This window comes from Haematobia irritans, chromosome 2 (assembly GCF_050003625.1).
Source record: "Haematobia irritans isolate KBUSLIRL chromosome 2, ASM5000362v1, whole genome shotgun sequence".
NCBI classification, from domain to species: domain Eukaryota; kingdom Metazoa; phylum Arthropoda; class Insecta; order Diptera; family Muscidae; genus Haematobia; species Haematobia irritans.
In genome coordinates, this window is record NC_134398.1 from 120588474 (window position 1) to 120607006 (window position 18533).

General features: G+C 34.6%; 1 protein-coding gene across 2 annotated transcripts in view; it reads right to left on the bottom strand.

Annotated features, from left to right (window-relative positions):
* Window positions 1-18533, bottom strand: part of Wdr62 (WD repeat domain 62) — a 613801-nt gene that overhangs the window by 565608 nt on the left and 29660 nt on the right. The gene's annotated exons all lie outside the window — the stretch shown is intronic.

An 18533-nucleotide genomic window follows, 5' to 3' on the forward strand; every position in this document is an offset into this window, starting at 1 on the left:
CCGACTTGGCTTGCGAGGCCTCTAAGAGAAGCAAATTTCATCCGATCCGGCTGAAATTTGGTACGTGATGTTAGTATATGGTCTCTAACAACCATGCAAAAATTGGTCCACATCGGTTCATAATTATATATAGCCTCCATATAAACCGATCACCAGATTTGACCTCCGGAACCTCTTGGAAGACAAAAATTCATCTGATTCAGTTGAAATTTGGTACGTGGTGTTAATATATGGCCTCAAATTCCCATGCAAAAATTGGTCGATATCGGTCCATAATTATATATAGGCCCCATATAAACCGATCCCCAGATTTGACCTCCAGAGAAGAGCAAAATTCTTCCCATTCGGTTGGAATTTGGTACGTGATGTTAGTATATGGTATCCAACAACCATGCAGGAATTGGTTCCTATCAGTCCATAATTATACATAGCTCCCATATAAATCGATCCCCAGATTTGACCTCCGGTGCCTTTTGGAGAATCAAAATTCATCCGATCTGCTTGAAATTTGGTACGTGGTGGTAGTATATGATATTTAACAACCATGCCAAAAGTGGTCCATATCAGTCCATAATCGTACATAGCCCCATATAAACCGATCCCGAGATTTGGTTTTGGAACCTCTTGGAGGAGCAAATTTCATCCGAGAGAGTTGAAATTTGGTACATTGTGCTAGTATATGGTCGTTAACAACCATGCCTAACTAGGTCCATATCGGTCTATAGTTATATATGGCCCTCAGATAAATCGATTCCCAATCACACAAAAATTGGTCAATATCAAGTTCATAATTGTATATAGCTCCCATATAAGCAATCCCCATATTTCAATTCTGGCTCTCTACGTACAAAATTCCGTATCGATTCGTAATTATTTGTAGACTTAACTATACATAACTTTTTTTGTCTAATATATACCATGTATGGACTAAATCACAATTTAGAAAACGATATTAAGATGCTTTAAGATACCACAACCCAAGTAATTCGATTGTCGATGATAGTCTTTCGTAGAAGTTTCTACGCAATCCATGGTGGTGGGTACATAAGATTCGGCCTGGCCGAACTTGCGGCCGTATATACTTGTTTCTTCTTCATATGGGTCCGTTTTGCCGCGATTTCGACCTTCGAACGCTCCAATAACGCCATAAAATAGTCACTGTTGATGGCTTTTCCCTTCTCATTACTTTGCCAGCGGACTTTTGAGTCTTTCCACGCTTCACCGGTCGCTGTCCACTCAGCCGGCTGTCGATTGGACTCAGGAGTGTAGTGATGGAGCCATGTTTCATCCATTGTCACATATCGACGGAAAAACTCGGGTGTATTACGAGTTAACAGCTGTAAACACCGCTCAGAATCATCAACACGTTGCTGTTTTTGGTCAAATGTGAGCTCGCGCGGCACCCATTTTGCACAGACCTTCCGCATATCCAAATATTGATGAATGATATGACCAACACGTTCCTTTGATATCTTTAAGGCCTCTGCTATCTCGCTCAACTTCATTTTACGGTCATTCAAAATCATTTTGTGGATTTTTTTGATGTTTTCGTCGGTAGCCACCTCTTTCGGGCGTCCACTGCGTTCACCGTCCTCCGTGCTCATTTCACCACGCTTGAATTTTGCATACCAATCAATTATTGTTGATTTCCCTGGGGCAGAGTCCGGAAACTCATTATCAAGCCAAGTTTTTGCTTCCACCGTATTTTTTCCCTTTATCAAAACACGAAATTCCCTTTTTCCATTTTTTTTACAATAACAAAAGTTGCTTCACAAAAGACGCTCTAACTCACAAACTAATTGACTTACAGACGTCAAATTTTGACACGAATCATTGGAAGGGTGATACTGTATAAAAATAATATGCATTTAATACTAGCGACGCCATCTATGTGTCAGACCGAGGACTTATCAGCCAACCTGTTATATTGGTCCTGTATTATGTCCCTATGACCGGAGAAAGAGAAGGACACATACTCAAGCTGAGGCACACTCTAGAAACGTCCACCTTAGTATAATGGATGATATACCCGCCTTATCGTGGATCATGGATTCAATCCCAGTTCCGACCGAAGATCAAAAAGTTTCTCTGCGGTGTATTGCCCCCTCTCAGTAATGCTGATTGCATTTCAGAGAATTTAAAATCTACCTTATTTTTCTGCTAAACGTCGAATCGGGCAATACACATTGATAAGAGAGAAGTTTATTACCTGTGGTAGCGCAATGAACTGAATATACGAAATGAGCCTAAAATAATAGGCTGCCACGGCTCTTAACCTAATAAAATATGTAACAGTTCATGGATTGTAGATTTCATCGAATGGGGAACAGATGTTGCAGAACCTTATCTAATTAGGCACATAAATATCAAGGATACCGAGTTCTTCGAAAATGGGCACAACATGCAGAATTCCAGTGTATGTCTGCTGACATGAAACGGAAAAATTCACTTTTCTATGCTATACATGTGTACATGCTTCATAGGGCTGGAAAACTCCATTACGCGATATTACAAACGAAAAGACTAACCCATAATACCATCCATTCTGTAGTTGCGGGTATAAAAACGCCACCAACACCCATAATGTCTATGAATAACAAAAATGACATTGGCTGAAATTTGCCATTTTCTCAAGCCAATGACTGTAAAACGGCTAACAGTCGTAGACATGGCATTTAAAAATTCTTTGGCATAGATCCCAGTTTATAGCATCCAGGAGCTTTTGAAGTTGCGCATACAAAAGATACACTCACTTATACCACTCTCTAAAGTCCATAATTTTTTATCACCACTGGCAGTAAAAGCAGTAGCAGTAGCGGTAGCAATGGGACATCTGAAATTGTTGCTATTCTTGGTTGACATTATTTATCGTAATTATTATGGTAATCACTTTTAGCGTTCCGAGAGATGATGGTGGTGGTGGTATCTTGTCGCAGTTCTTCCCAATTTCCAGTCATACAACCATCTCAGATCGTATATGCTTCATTGCCAGCCATAGAGGACAATGTGCAAAATTCAAAGAACTGCGACAAGATTTCTGCCACTTTGCAATTTGATGGGGCAAACAAAAACTAAAGAAAATTGTTAGAAAAACTTTCACAGACTACTGCAACCATTTATCATTGTAATCGTAGTGGAAAGTGCACTAACACTTGTCTTAAATTTCAAAAAACTCGAATTTAATATAAGATTCTTGCATTGAATATCTTGGGGAATAGACAATGACGATAATCGAATATAAATTTTTGGTGAGAACTATACGATATTGATGGGAAGCTCATTGTCTGTAGATGAATATACAATTGTGGTTTTAACATTAAATAGCGACCCAGCAAAAAAAAACGTCGCCAAAAAAAGTAATGAAAATGTTCTTTTTGGATCCGGAAGTGGTGCAAAATTGACGCAGAAGCGATGAATTTAACATGGGCTTGTCATAGGGCGGAAGTCCTCCATTTCAACAGCCGTTGCACTGAATTTGCATCACTTCTTCAGGTGTGAGCCGAATTCAGTGCTTTGGGTGTATATTAAAAAATTCTCTGATATTTTGTCAAATAAATAATTTTTATAATTTTTAATTGATAATTATATTTGCTTAGTTCGGCTTGAGGTCATGTGAATAAAAACAGATGTTGTTGTTTTTTGAGTTGTATTTTTATATTTAAAATTTTCCAAGATTTCGAGACATCTCCGATGCTCGTCTTCAGGGAAATTACTTTAAACAAAAAGAAAAAACATTTAACACAAAAATATATCATTACATGAAAAACACAGATAATTACATTTAAATTTAAAGAACAGTGAACTTCTTTACAAGGGAGTATATTTACAACTAAAAGCTAATCTGTCTTTCTATATTTTTGTACAATATTTCTATAAATATGTGCACAATGGTCCGTATCAGTCTTAAAATTCATTCGTCTTTCTGCAGGTACATTTATAATATGTAGCATCTCCAGAGTAAATCTCCTTTTATAATTGGTTTCTTGCGTCAAAATATCTACGTCCTTAAAGTTTGGTTTGTGTCCTTTTAAAGTGCAATGTGCTGCAAGTGCCGTCTTTTGCTCCAAGGGCTTATCAGTGGCTTTCTGATCAGATTTATGCCCTGAGAGTCTAGTTTTTAATTTGGTTTTCGTTGTACCAATATATACTTTTTGGCAAGTATCAGAGTCATTTCCATTGCATCTGATCTTATATACTACGTTTGACTTGTCTTCTTTCTTAATTTTGGATTTTGTCTTGCTGAAGAATTGATTTACTGTATTATGAGTCCTTTGTGCAATTTGAAATTTGTCCTTATTTAGCATGTTTGATGATTTGAATCTTTCCGAGAATTGGGGGACATATGTCAAGGGTTTATAAATTTTGGGTTCAATTTCGTCATGTTTGATATGTTATCGTTCTTTTACATGTTGTATTAGGTCGTCAATCGTCTTATTCGGGAAATCATTTAATCGCAATATGGTCCTTATCTTATCTTCGTTGTCCTTATGAAATATTTTGTCGCTGATATCGTGTACTCTTCTTATAAAATTTGTAGCCGTATTCATTATAACTCGTCTAGGATGTTTGGAGTTGAAATTTATCAATCGTCCAGTGGCTGTTGGCTTTTGATACCAGTTAATTTTTATTCCATTTCTGTGCCTTAGAATTATAGTATCTAAGTATGGTAACTTGTTGTCCTCTTCTGTTTCCATCGTAAATTGAATTTGTCTATCAAAGGCGTTTAAAGCTGATAAAGTGGCCTGAACGTCATTTTTATTCAAAATACAGAACAGATCATCTACATATTTTGTCATTATTTTTGGTTTAATAGTCAATTTTTCCAATACTGAGTCCAATAGTACTTCCATTACAATATCGGCGATAATAGGTGAAGCTGGTGATCCCATTGGCATTCCTTTACGTTGCTCATACACCTTGTCATCATATACACAATATCTTGAGTCCTTTATACAAAAAGTTTACATTTCTATAAAAATATCCATCGGTATCTTCGTATAGTCCTTTATTTCGTCCCATTTTTCTTTTATAATCTTAATAGCCAAATTTGCTGGAATGCTTGGAAAAAGAGATACTACGTCAAACGAGATCATTGTTTCATTGTCCTCAATCTTAACATTTTTAATTGATCCTAACGCTTGTCGGAAACATTTGAACTCAAATATCTTCAAAAATTCAAAATTTTTTCGGATTGGACTTAGTATTTTTTTCAACAAAATTAAAATAATTGGTACCATATGAAAAAAGCATGTTATAAAAAATTGAATGAAAAGAATTTCCTGTGTGGTTAAAATAAAGAACATCAATGGGAGTACATCTTCTGGAAGTGATTTTAAAGTTGTGCCTTTAGAAGAACTTCCATATTTTTTGCTGGGGAGTAAGAACGAAGATGATCTATTTGCCCTTGAAGATGATCCATCAGTGCTTTGGGCGTACTGGAAACAATTCTATTGAATTTGAAAGATGGTATGAAACCATGGCAGCTCTATAGAAATTGGATATTTCCGAGGTTTTATAAAATTTATTTATTTATTTAAGCATATCCTGTACAACAATATTAAAGTCCTATGATTAAAGTACAGGAATTTTAATAAAAAAAAATGTATAATAATGTTATTAAATCTAGGCGGTGAATCAAACCTGAAGGGTACCATTAACCATTGACCCTGGAAGATTGTAGTTCTATTGAACATGAATGTATCTATTGGGAGCTTTATTTAACATGGACCGTTCTTTTGGCACCGGACATTTTTGAACAAGATCAGTTCTATTGAATTTAAATGATATATTGAACATGGATGATTGTATAAGGCTAGGACGGTGTATCTCATAACGCATACCAGAGGGTAATAATTCTTACGCATAAGAAAGAAAGGTATGTCTGGAGCGCCTAACTATATACCGATGAGTTTGAGTTCCTAAGGCCAGAAAAACAGCTAGGGAAATGAAGCGCCTCATGAACCAGTAGAAAGTGTAATGTTGAATTGGATATGGGAAGGACGGGATCAAGGATGGTGGACCAAGCAAGCGAGACCCTATTATACAGCAAAAAACTTACAAATTCAAACTTGGAATTCCGCAATGCAAAGTGAGAAAGAGAATTGTCAGATGACATATGAAGAAAACAGAGGCAGAGGACCATATGCAAAGGTCACTATGGCCGCTGAGTGTTGCAATTAGAAAACATGTTGCAATTAGAAAACTATTTTAGTTACAATTTTCTAAAATAAACCTACATTTTCTTCCACGGCGGGGTCACTTTTTTTGGGTGTACAATATTAAAAAATCACAGTACTATTATGTATTTGATGGTAAAGGCTACTGTAAAGACCATTCTGTATTTCTAACGATAAAATTCTTAAAATTTTCGTTCTATTGAAATTTTTATTGAAATTAACAAACGCCGTAATATATGTCCGTTAAAGTCACATTTCTTTGCACTAAGGAAAATTTTCCTTAAAGTAAAGAAACACATTTTTGATTAAAAGAAATCGTCCTTAAATTTGCTGACATATTAAATTTTTACATTTAAGATAAAAACGCTTCTGATATAGGCTAAGACTTATTTTGAGGATTGAGCATCTTTGGTTTAGATTTTTTTTTTTGGAATTTAGAAAACATTTTTTACTTTGAAGTATCTGTCATAATTAGGATTTTTAAACTGGCATTTGTTTGTACGTCAATATATCTTTATTAATATACCGCGAAAAGAGAACGAAAATTCGAAAAATGAGACCTGTATCCTAATTTTAATTTTATTAATCCCAGATTTAAAACCAGATAGGTCGCTAAAAAATGTCTTTGCTTTAAAGTAGCTGCATCTTTGGCTCGGAATCAAAACTAAAATCCTTAAGGAAAGGTCATAATCTTTGGATACAGGTAAACTTTTTTTGAGTGTATATAATCATTTGGAGCATTATTTCATTTCCTCTTAGGGGTTATTTTGAAAATGTTCAACTATTTTTATTTTTTCATCCAGAATAAAACTAAACTATTCCGTTTTTGGTTTTCCATTTCATCTGTCTTCTTTTTTCTTGACATTTAATACCATTTCCAGTGATACTAAGCAAATAGGATTTGACTTCGTACTCATTTCTAGTATTTTAGTGTAGCAAATCAAATTTTTGTTATTTCTTTTCATTTTTGTCATCTGTTGGCCACTGCCAGCACTTAATTAAACTCGTGTATATGGTGGTAAGGAGACTGTCGTTTCGTTTGTCTTTCTGACACTTGGTTGTGGTAGTGGCAAAAGTGCCAGCACAATTTTTTGTTTTTCTTACTTTGACATTGTCCACATGACTGTGGAGGTTAGACAGATGGGAAGATAAACAAAACAAAACAAAAAACGGCAAGATGACTACGTAAAACCAACCGTCAGACCGACCACTATGACGATGTTGATAAACGCGACAACAACAAACTGATGATGAATGTCTAGAGTTACAGAATGCTATTAAGTTACAAACGTAATGGCTGATCATGGGCCATAGACGGGGGGACAATTGGCCGAGTGGAGGAAATTTTTGTATGCAAATCTTTTCAATTTTCTATCGAGGGTAGTGTTTTTTTGTTTTAAGCTATTTTTTTACGATAAAAGTCCAATGCCGTTTTTGGTCGAACAATAGAAAAATAAAGCTCTTGATTGTAGTTATAATGGGACTGAGTAGGAGAATTTAAAAAGTTTTCTTTTTTTTTTGCACAGGCGATATACCTTTTAAGCAAAAAAAAAAAGAAAAAAACACATAAAGAAGGCCATAATCGGCCTTTATATAAGTTAACACCACTTGGAATTCTTAGAATTAGCTTAAAATAAAAACTCAGATTTATGATAGATCAAAAGTAAAGTGGAATTGAGAAACGTACGTTTTGTACTTACATCTATAGGCAATGCCTCACGTGTACGTCTCGTAATTAATATTAATATGATTATGGTAACAAAACATTTTTTGAATCAGGGTAACCCTTTTTTCTAGTGTACTTCATAAACAAAACCAGCAATGCTACAACTTCCAAACAGTGTTGCCCGTATTTTTCTGACTCTTCTCGCCACAATATGACGTTTTCTTTCCCAAAAATGCTCAATAATTTTTTTACAATTTTATTACGAAAAAAAGCAAATCAGAAAAATTGCATAAGATCAAGATTTGGAAACACAACACCAGAAGACCGATGATCGTCTTCCAAATGCTCGGGAAATGAAAATGGGAGTTCAGCCATCATGTATTTATGAACGAAAATTTACTTCTAAATAACAATCAATTAATAAATTGGCATAAAATTTTGACAAAATTTTCTATAGAAATAAAATGTTGACAAAATTTTCTATAGTAATAAACTTTTGACAAAATATTCTATAGAAATAAAATTTTGACCAAATATTTTATAGAAATAAAATGTTGGCCAAATATTCTATAGAAATAAAATGTTGACAAAATGTTCTATAAACATAAACTTTTGAAAAAAATTTCAATAGAAATAAAATTTTGACGAAAGTTTCTATAGAAATAAAATTTTGACAAATTTTTCTATAAAAACAAGTAAGGAAAGTCTAAAGTCGGGCGGGCCGACTATATTATACCCTGCACCACTTTGTAGATCTAAATTTTCGATACCATATCATATCCGTCAAATGTGTTGGGTGCTATATATAAAGGTTTCTTCCAAATACATACATTTAAATATCACTCGGTTTGGACAGAATTTGATAGACTTTTACAAAATCTATAGCCTCAAAATTTAAGTTGGTTAATGCACTAGGGTGGAACACATTTTTAGTAAAAAAAAATATGGGAAACATTTAAATCTGAAGCAATTTTAAGGAAACTTCGTAAAAGTTTATTTATGATTTATCGCTCGATATATATGTATTAGAAGTTTAGGAAAATTTGAGTCATTTTTACAACTTTTCGACTAAGCAGTGGCGATTTAACAGGGAAAATGTTGGTATTTTGACCATTTTTGTCGAAATCAGAAAAACATATATATGGGAGCTATTCTAAATCTGAACCGATGTCAACCGAATTTGGCACGCATGGCTACAATGCTAATTCTAGTCCCTATGCAAACTTTCAACTAAATCGAAGCAAAAAATTGGCCTCTGTGGGCAAATGAGTGTAAATCGGGCGAAAGCTATATATGGGAGCTATCCTCAACCGATTTGGCTGATATTTTGCAAGTTTTTCGAGACTCATAAAATATTCGAATGTACGGAATTTCAGGAAGATCTGTTGATATACACGCCAATTATGACCAGATCGGTGAAAAATATATATGGCAGCTATATCTAAATCTGAACTGATTTTTTCCAAAATCAATAGGGATCGTCTTTGAGCCGAAACAGGACCCCATACCAAATTTTAGGACAATCGGACTAAAACTGCGAGCTGTACTTTGCAAACAAAAATACATCAACAGACAGACAGACGGACAGACGCTAAATCGACTCAGAATTTAATTCTAAGCCGATCCGTATACTAAAAGGTTGGTCTATGATTACTCCTTCTTGGCGTTACATACAAATACACAAACTCTGTACCACAGTAGTGGTGAAGGGTATAATAAAATGTTGACAAAAGTTTCTATAGAAATAAAATTTTGACAAAATTTTCTATAGAAATCAAATTTTGAGAAATAAAATGTAGATTTTTTTAAGTTTGGTAGATTTTTGGTAAATTTTTCTTAAAATGTTGGTAGATTATTTTAGACCATTTCGAAACCATGCTTGGGACCCCAAAATAAAACCCTGTGTCCGTTTCTGGCCCAAATGCTCCATATCCACTAGAGGTGTGCAAGTGACACGAAATTGTCGTGACTCACGAAAATATTCGTGATTCACCCTGATGGCAACGGCGTGAGTGTGCGTGAGCGTGATTAACAAACCAAATGTTGTGCGTGAGTCACAAAAATAATTTCTTCGTGAATGTGCGTGAGTAAAGAATTTCGGAAAAATACGTTCACGAAAATAATTCGGCTCACAAACATAAAACACTTACGAGCTGAATCCATTTGCAGTTTTAGTGACACTTAGGACGTTAACAGTTTAATAACGCTCTCGATTGTAATCAAGCTCATGTTTTCAGGCACGTCCCTAAGGTAAATTACTCATGAAATTATTCGTGAGTCACGGTATTTTTCGTGAGTCACGACATTTTCGTGCGTGAGTACAAAAATTTATTTTCGTGAGTGTGCGTGAGTCCTCTCAAACAATATCGTGTGTGAGTGATCGTGAGTAAGATTGTTCTGTCGTAGGTGTGGGTTAGCGTGAGTAAAATTTTGACGATTCTCTTTGCTTTGTTTTCAATGATGTAGATATAAAAATAATTTCATATAAACGTGATAGATTATGCTGAACCGATTACGAAAAACTCCCCAAATTTATGGAAATTCCTCATCAAATTTTTCAGCTATTGAGAATATTGTATTCACATTAGTTTTAAGTATTATTATGATTTTTTTCCTTTGCATTTGTAATTTCTTTAGCTTGTTGTACTTTTTTTCAAATCTATCAATGTATGGTCCAAGAGGTCTTAATTGATTAAATAAATGTTTGAATTGAAATCTCCAAGTCCCCAACTCAACAATTTCGTACCCATCCATGAAAAAATATCTCCATTACTGGCAACACTGCTTTCAAATTCAAGCGAGAAACCGCAGTGCATTGTGGAAATGATTTATTTTTTTTTCGTTTTTCAAAGGATAAGGTGAATGTTTTAACGACATTCAGTTCTATATAAACCTGTCACTGCACATTTATATCACAACGGCACGGGGACAATAATGCTTTAGCAATTCCTGTCTCTACAATGTCTACCTTACTGTGGGTTCTCATTCTCTCTCTCTCTCTTACTATAATAACATTTTCCATGAAAATACAGTTGAAGTATGGAAATGAAGTTTAACAAACGGAGGTTGTAATGCTTAAGTTATCCTGAATTCGATTCATATCCGCTAATATTATGTAGATGTTAATTAACCGTAACTTTTCATGATGATGAACGGTTTTAAAAAGTGGTCCGGTTTTTTAGAACCGAGAAAAACCGACTTTCAAAATACCGGATTTTTAACTATTGCAAATATTCTCCGCTAAAGTAGCTGCATTATAATTTAAAAATGCAGCTATTGCACACTCAAAAAACTGTGACCCCACCAGGAAGGAACAATTTACTTAATTTTAGAAAAATTAGATAACCTTTAGAAAATTTTATCTAAACAGTACTACAAACGCATATGTCACGCCGATTTTACAAAAATACGTAAATATTTTTCGACAAATTCAAGAGAAAATTTGTTAAGCGTAAATAATTTTTTTTACTTGTAAAAGAAAATTTTGTAGTGTGAAGGAAAAACGTGGAGTTTAAAGTTGCAAAATTGTTTTTAGTGCCATGCGAAGTTGAAGATGGGTGCATTATTGGTAAAATTTACAAATTTTAAGAAATTCTGAAATATTTTGTGGGAACCACGAATTTAGTAAATCTTTATGCTTCATTTGTGTTTAATAATTTTTATAATTTTTTCCTTTTCATTTAGTTAATTTAACTAACGTACGCAAGAAATTATTAATAGCAAGAAAACTTTCTCAAAACATAATAATTCTATGAATTAAAATATAGTTAAATTGGCTTTAGTGGCATATAGGGTTTACATTTTTTGAGTACAGCGTGGAATCACTCAAAAATCTCCTGACCCCAGAAAATGTTTACAATGTGCGTGCTAAGATAAATTCCATATTCCTTGGAACAGATAAAAAACACTTTAGTAACAGAGCTCTCTTACTTAGTTAACCGAGTTTCATAAAGCCATTAACAGAGAACTGTAAAGAGCTAACAGGGGTATGTGCTGCTCCAAGCAATGAGAACACGGAAAAGATATCACTATATTTCCAATTAAAAAGTTGATTGAGGTTTTCTAATCAAATTGAAAACTAAAGTCAATTAAGAAAATTACCGTAAACGATCACATTTTTATACCCTCCACCATAGGATGGGGGTATATTAACTTTGTCATTCCGTTTGTAACACATCGAAATATTGCTCTAGGACCCCATAAAGTATATATATGTTCTGGGTCGATCTGAGCACGTCCGTCCGTCCGTCCGTCTGTTGAAATCACGCTAACTTCCGAACGAAACAAGCTATCGACTTGAAACTTGGCACAAGTTGTTGTTATTGATGTAGGTCAGATGGTATTGCAAATGGGCCATATCGGCCCACTTTTACGTATAGCCCCCATATAAATGGACCCCCAAATTTGGCTTGTCGATCCTCTAAGAGAAGCAAATTTCAACCGATCCGGCTGAAATTTGGTAGATGGTGTTGGTATATGGTCTCTAACACCCATGCAAAAATTGGTCCACATCGGTCAATAATTATATATAGCCCCCATATAAACCGATCCCCCGATTTGGCTTGCCGAGCCTCTAAGAGAAGCAAATTTAATCCGATCCGGCTGAAATTTGGTACATGGTGTTGGTATATGGTCTCTAACAACAATGCAAAAATTGGTCCACATCGGTCCATAATTATATATAGCCCCCATATAAACCGATCCCCAGATTTGGCTTGAGGAGCCTCTAAGAGAAGCAAATTTCATCCGATCCGGCTGAAATTTGGTACTTGGTGTTGGTATATGGTCTCTAATAACCATGCAAAAATTGGTCCACATCGGTCCATATCAACTTCAAATAAAATTTGTATTGGCATAAACAACACTCCGTTGGCATTGTCAATCACAAATATATCATATGTGTCATAATTTTGCAGAAAATCGAGTTCTTCGGTACAATTTCTGGAGAAGTTGTGCCACCAGTGAACAGGATTTTTCTTGGTGATCAATTAACTCTTTTAAGAATGTCTGTTAACTAATTAACTGAGCTCTGGCAACAGTGTTTTTTTGCCCTTTTTCCTGAAATATTGGCCATAAATAAAGTGAAGACACAAATGAAATATGGTCGTCGGTAGTTTTATCATGTATATTGGAACGAAATTTTAGACTAACGAAATTCCCATGTTTAATAAAAATTTTGCTGTTAAAGCAAAATAACCGGAGTCTAGTTCACTTGGTATTAATGAAAGAAAACATTGTTTGACTGAAATTTCGTACCTGAAAAAAGAAATCGATCATCATTTTAACATTGAACAGAATAGTACTTATTATTACTATTATTATTTATTAATGATTTTTCTAAATTAAGAAGATGTTCATGAATAATTAGTATTTATGAATTCATCAAATTTCTCTCAATTACTATTCCATCCTCGAACTCTCTTTGCTATTCCCGCTTGTTAAATTTATGCGTTTCTATTTGTGCATTTGTATGAAGGAGTAATCATAGACCAACCTTTTAGTATACGGATCGGCTTAGAATTAAATTCTGAGTCGATTTAGCGATGTCCGTCTGTCTGTCCGTCTGTCTGTCTGTCTGTTGATGTATTTTTGTGTGCAAAGTACAGCTCGCAGTTTTAGTCCGATTGTCCTAAAATTTGGTATAGGGTCCTATTTCGGCTCAAAGACGATCCCTATTGATTTTGGAAAAAATCGGTTCAGATTTAGATATAGCTGCCATATATATTTTTCACCGATCTGGTCATAATTGGCGTGTATATCAACAGATCTTCCTAAAACTCCGTACATTGGAATATTTTATGAGTCTCGAAAAACTTGCAAAATATCAGCAAAATCGGTTCAGATTTAGATATAGCTCCCATATATAGCTTTCGCCCGATTTACACTCATTTGCCCACAGAGGCCAATTTTTTGCTCCGATTTAGTTGAAATTTTGCATAGGGAGTAGAATTAGCGTTGTAACTATGCGTGCCAAATTTGCTTGAAATCGGTTCAGATTTGGATATATCTCCCATATAAAGCTTTCGCCCGATTTACACTCATATGACCACAGAGGCCAATTTTTAACTCCGATTTAGTTAAAATTTTGCACAGGGAGTAGAATTAGCATTGTAGCTATGCGTGCCAAATTTGGTTGAAATCGGTTCAGATTTAGATATAGCTCCCATATATATGTTTTTCCGATTTCGACAAAAATGGTCAAAATACCAACATTTTCCTTGTAAAATCGCCACTGCTAAGTCGAAAAGTTGTAAAAATGACTCTAATTTTCCTAAACTTCTAATACATATATATCGAGCGATAAATCATAAATAAACTTTTTCGAAGTTTCCTTAAAATTGCTTCAGATTTAAACGTTTCCCATATTTTTTTACTAACATTGTGTTCCACCCTAGTGCATTAGCCGACTTAAATTTTGAGTCTATAGATTTTGTAGAAGTCTATCAAATTCTTCCAGATCGAGTGATATTTAAATTTATGTATTTGGGAAAAACCTTTATATATAGCCCCAGCACATTTGACGGATGTGATATGGTATCGAAAATTTAGATCTACAAAGTGGTGCAGGGTATAATATAGTCGGCCCCGCCCGACTTTAGACTTTCCTTACTGGTTTTTTACTAACATTGTGTTCCACCCTAGTGCATTATATATATCGAGCGATAAATCATAAATAAACTTTTTCGAAGTTTCCTTAAAATTGCTTCAGATTTAAACGTTTCCCATATTTTTTTACTAACATTGTGTTCCACCCTAGTGCATTAGCCGACTTAAATTTTGAGTCTATAGATTTTGTAGACGCCTATCAAATTCTTCCAGATCGAGTGATATTTAAATGTATGTATTTGGGACAAACCTTTATATATAGCCCCCAACACATTTGACGGATGTGATATGGTATCGAAAATTTAGATCTACAAAGTGGTGCAGGGTATAATATAGTCGGCCCCGCCCGACTTTAGACTTTCCTTACTGGTTTGTATATATTTTAGTTTTTTTACTTCCTTCCATTCAGCTAGTGAAATTGAAATTCCTTGGTAAGAATTCTCTGCTGCACACTTTATTTAGTCAAAAGTTTTGAAAATATTAAATAGCGTTTCCTTTTTAGGCAATGTTGTTTCTCAACAAGACCAGAGTTGTTGGCATTGCTGTGCAGTTGGCTTCACAAATGCCAGACAGATGACGATGATTGTGACGACGACGACATTGAAACATTTCTCCCCATAGTTTTTCCTGCATTCCTTGAACATTTTTCAGCATTAGATGTTACATTCACCTTAGAACTACGCTACGACTTGTATTCAATATTACATCCATGGGTCGTTATAGATTACTTTAGGGTTGCACATTAATTCTACTTTCTTTCCTTGGGTTGTCGTCTAGTTTCACTTTGTTTTAGGAAACTGCACAAATTTCTCTTCACATTTGTTGGCTAACATAATGTGAAGTATGTGAGTAAAAATGCAGTAGTAAGCATCATCAAGTGAATTACTCCAATGGTAGAACCATTTTTTATGTCTGGTTAGAGCATAAGGACATACACTTTAGGAAGGAAAGGAAAACTCGTGAAGCCTTCTTAAAATGCAAAGACGGAAGGACCAAAGAAAAAAAATTTTAGAAGAAGCAAACTTCTCTACTCATATCATTAATAAGACGGAGTAGACGGTCTCAAGTGAAGTTTTCTCTTCCATGCTAAAACCTCAATGTCAAAATGGTTGGTTGAAAGATTTTCCTCCAGACAGAATATTAAATTTATAACCAAGCCAAGCCAGACAAAAGGAAAAGTTTTCATTCATGAACTAGCAATAACATAAACTAAACTATTTAACGTGGTGAAGAATTTTCTTTTTTACAGGATGGAAAAAGAGAAATTTAAGGTATAAGATTTAGGTGCTAAAAAGTGCAATATAGTAAAAAAAATATTAAAAATATTACTTAGATCCAGGGTAATGATTTGAAACTGAAAAACTAAACTAGACTTTAAGTCATCGACGGAATGTCCATTATAAAAAAGCAATTGACGCAGAATGGGGACTACCCCATTGCCAAAAATATGTATTTTCGCTAATATACCGTCTATTAACTCTTATATCCGTTTATCTTTATTCAAAATTGTCAAAGCTTCGAATAAAAGGGAGAGAGCTTTAAATAAAGTCAAATCCGGCAACATTCCTAGTCCTGGAGACCTAAATGGTAAGAAGCTTTTTAATAGCGCCTTTAAACATTTTATTTCTTATTATAATTTCCTGTCTGACCTCACATTCATTTTGTAAAAGTAACATTTCCTGGCCTGTAACATTTCTTGGAAATGTGTATCCACCACTATTCTTATCCTACACTGAAAAAAAAACATACTCGGTTCCAAAGATTTTGTCTTTACTTTAAAAAATTTGGTATTGATTCCGAGCCAAAGAAGCGGAGAATACAAGTAAGGATACTTTTAAGAGACAATTCTCTTTTAAATTTAGGTTTTGTGTACTTGCTTCTAGGAAGCAAATTTTAATTTTTCGCTTTCTCAGCTTTTTTTCTTCATATGCTATCAAAGTCCTCTAAAACGAGTTAACGGCAACTTTATTTTCCAAATTAGGACTCGACTTCCGGTAGAAATTATGCTGTTTGAAGTAAAAAACTTCTTTAAAATAAAGTTTTGAAAAACATGTCCTATATTTGAACGATTTTTTGCTTTGTAGTCAAGATGCAAAAAGACAACAAATTTAAAGACAATTTCATTAAATTTAAAGAATTTTTCTGAATTATTAAAGTCAAGTTCACCTTAGCCTATAAATTGTTTCTTTCATGTTAAGATACCCATTTTTAAGTCAAATCACTTAATTATAAGGACAATACGACTTCATTGAAAAGTTTATCGACTTTTGGACAAGGAAAATAACTTTATTTTAGTCTTCTATGCTAAGCAAAATATGTATTCGTATTTTAAAGACATGAAATCTTTGACCTCACACAATATTTTTTTCAGTGTATCCTCTATTTCTTCCCACTGTCATCAGATATATTCTTGTGCGGATTTTCTCTCTCGAAACGGACTACTTTCCTCGAAGATTCTGTCGATTATCACCCCTTCCCTTTTGACAGTTGGGAAGTTATGTTAGGTAGTTTCCCAGCAAAAAATACTTCAACAGTAAGAGTTTAGTTGCGCTTTTTGGTATACAATAAAGTAGGCAGTGCATCCACACCGCATGAATCGGTGTTTTCCTTCACGCCAACAATGCTATACTCAAGATTTTATATCACTTCTGAGCAATATTTCTATTAAAATGAGCAATTATATCAGCGCTATGTAGAAGCTGCTCTAAATCGGGATATCGCCCACAAAAATCAGCGCTGATTCGGGTTGCTGGGTTGGGTTAAAAAGCTCAAGATCACATCTTGTTTTGGTTCTGAGTTTTGGACAATAAGAAAGACAGTCGAAATGGTGGTGGGTGCTGCAAACATCTATGCTCGTATATCCGAATTGGCCATAACCGCCGAGTGTAAAATTCTGTAGCCAGAAAGACGGTATTTTGTGCACTTTTGTAGCAGAGCTCTGTTAATTAGTTAACAGAGCTCCATAAAGATTTTGAATAAAGCAGTGTAAAGAGTTAAAAGAATTATGTTCTGCCCTAACCAATTAGAGATTTATTTTTTGATCACCAGGGAAAATATTAAATGGTCTTCATGACCAATTTACTTGATCTAAAATACATATATAATTAATTAAACCACTCACTGTTGAGGGTTTGGGTTAATCTTCGATACTGGCTAAAAGAGATTGACAACGAAATCTATGCACATCAATTTAAATTAATTTTTTGTTTAGTTGTGAACTCCCATCTCTGTTAAGAATTCTCTCTTCGGCTCGTATTCTCAGTGGCAACTTAGCATAAAAATGAGAATTCGTTATCTAAGTAAACATCAAGCAAGTGTAGGATTTCATTTCTACCACACCAACCTGTAAAGTAGAATCAGAATTATTGTGACAACGAAGTGATTACCAAATACAAAAAATTCACTAACTCCGAGTTGTGGGAGAGAGAGAGGAAGAGCCAATGCGAGAGATAGGGCTAGATGTTTAATGATACAAAGTAAATAAAACGACTATAACGAAGTGAACGATCGAAATAAAGAACAATGTAACCGTCATCATTTTCGTCACATATGAAAGACCAACAATGAAACCTTACCACCTTGACCGAACACAATGAACGCAAAACACACACAAAAGTTTTCATTCCATTGTAAAACATCGTTATTGTTGTGGTTCATGATGATTTTGATGGTGGTATTGTTGTCTATATAGCCATATATCAGAGACTGCAGTTGTCACCTGTTTAAGAGTTTCTTATCACAGCAGGTATTCGGTCGGTTCGCTTTGCAGTTCTTGATGACGCTCGTGAAATTTTAGTCGAATTGGCGAGGAGAAGTTAGGAGAAGTGCTATGACACCCACCCCGAAAAAGTGCATTCGAAAATGAAGGAAACAACATACAAATAACAGGAAAGTTTTTCATCAATTAGAATAAAGTAAGAATTAACAGGGTGGCTGATATGTATGACAACCAAGTTTAGTTTTAGGGGGAATGCCCCGTTGGTATCGAAATAAATACCGAATATTATCGGGAAAATTTTCTTAAAACAGTCAAACATTTCGGCCGCAGAACATGGACATTCCAACAGGACTCAGGGCAAAAATTT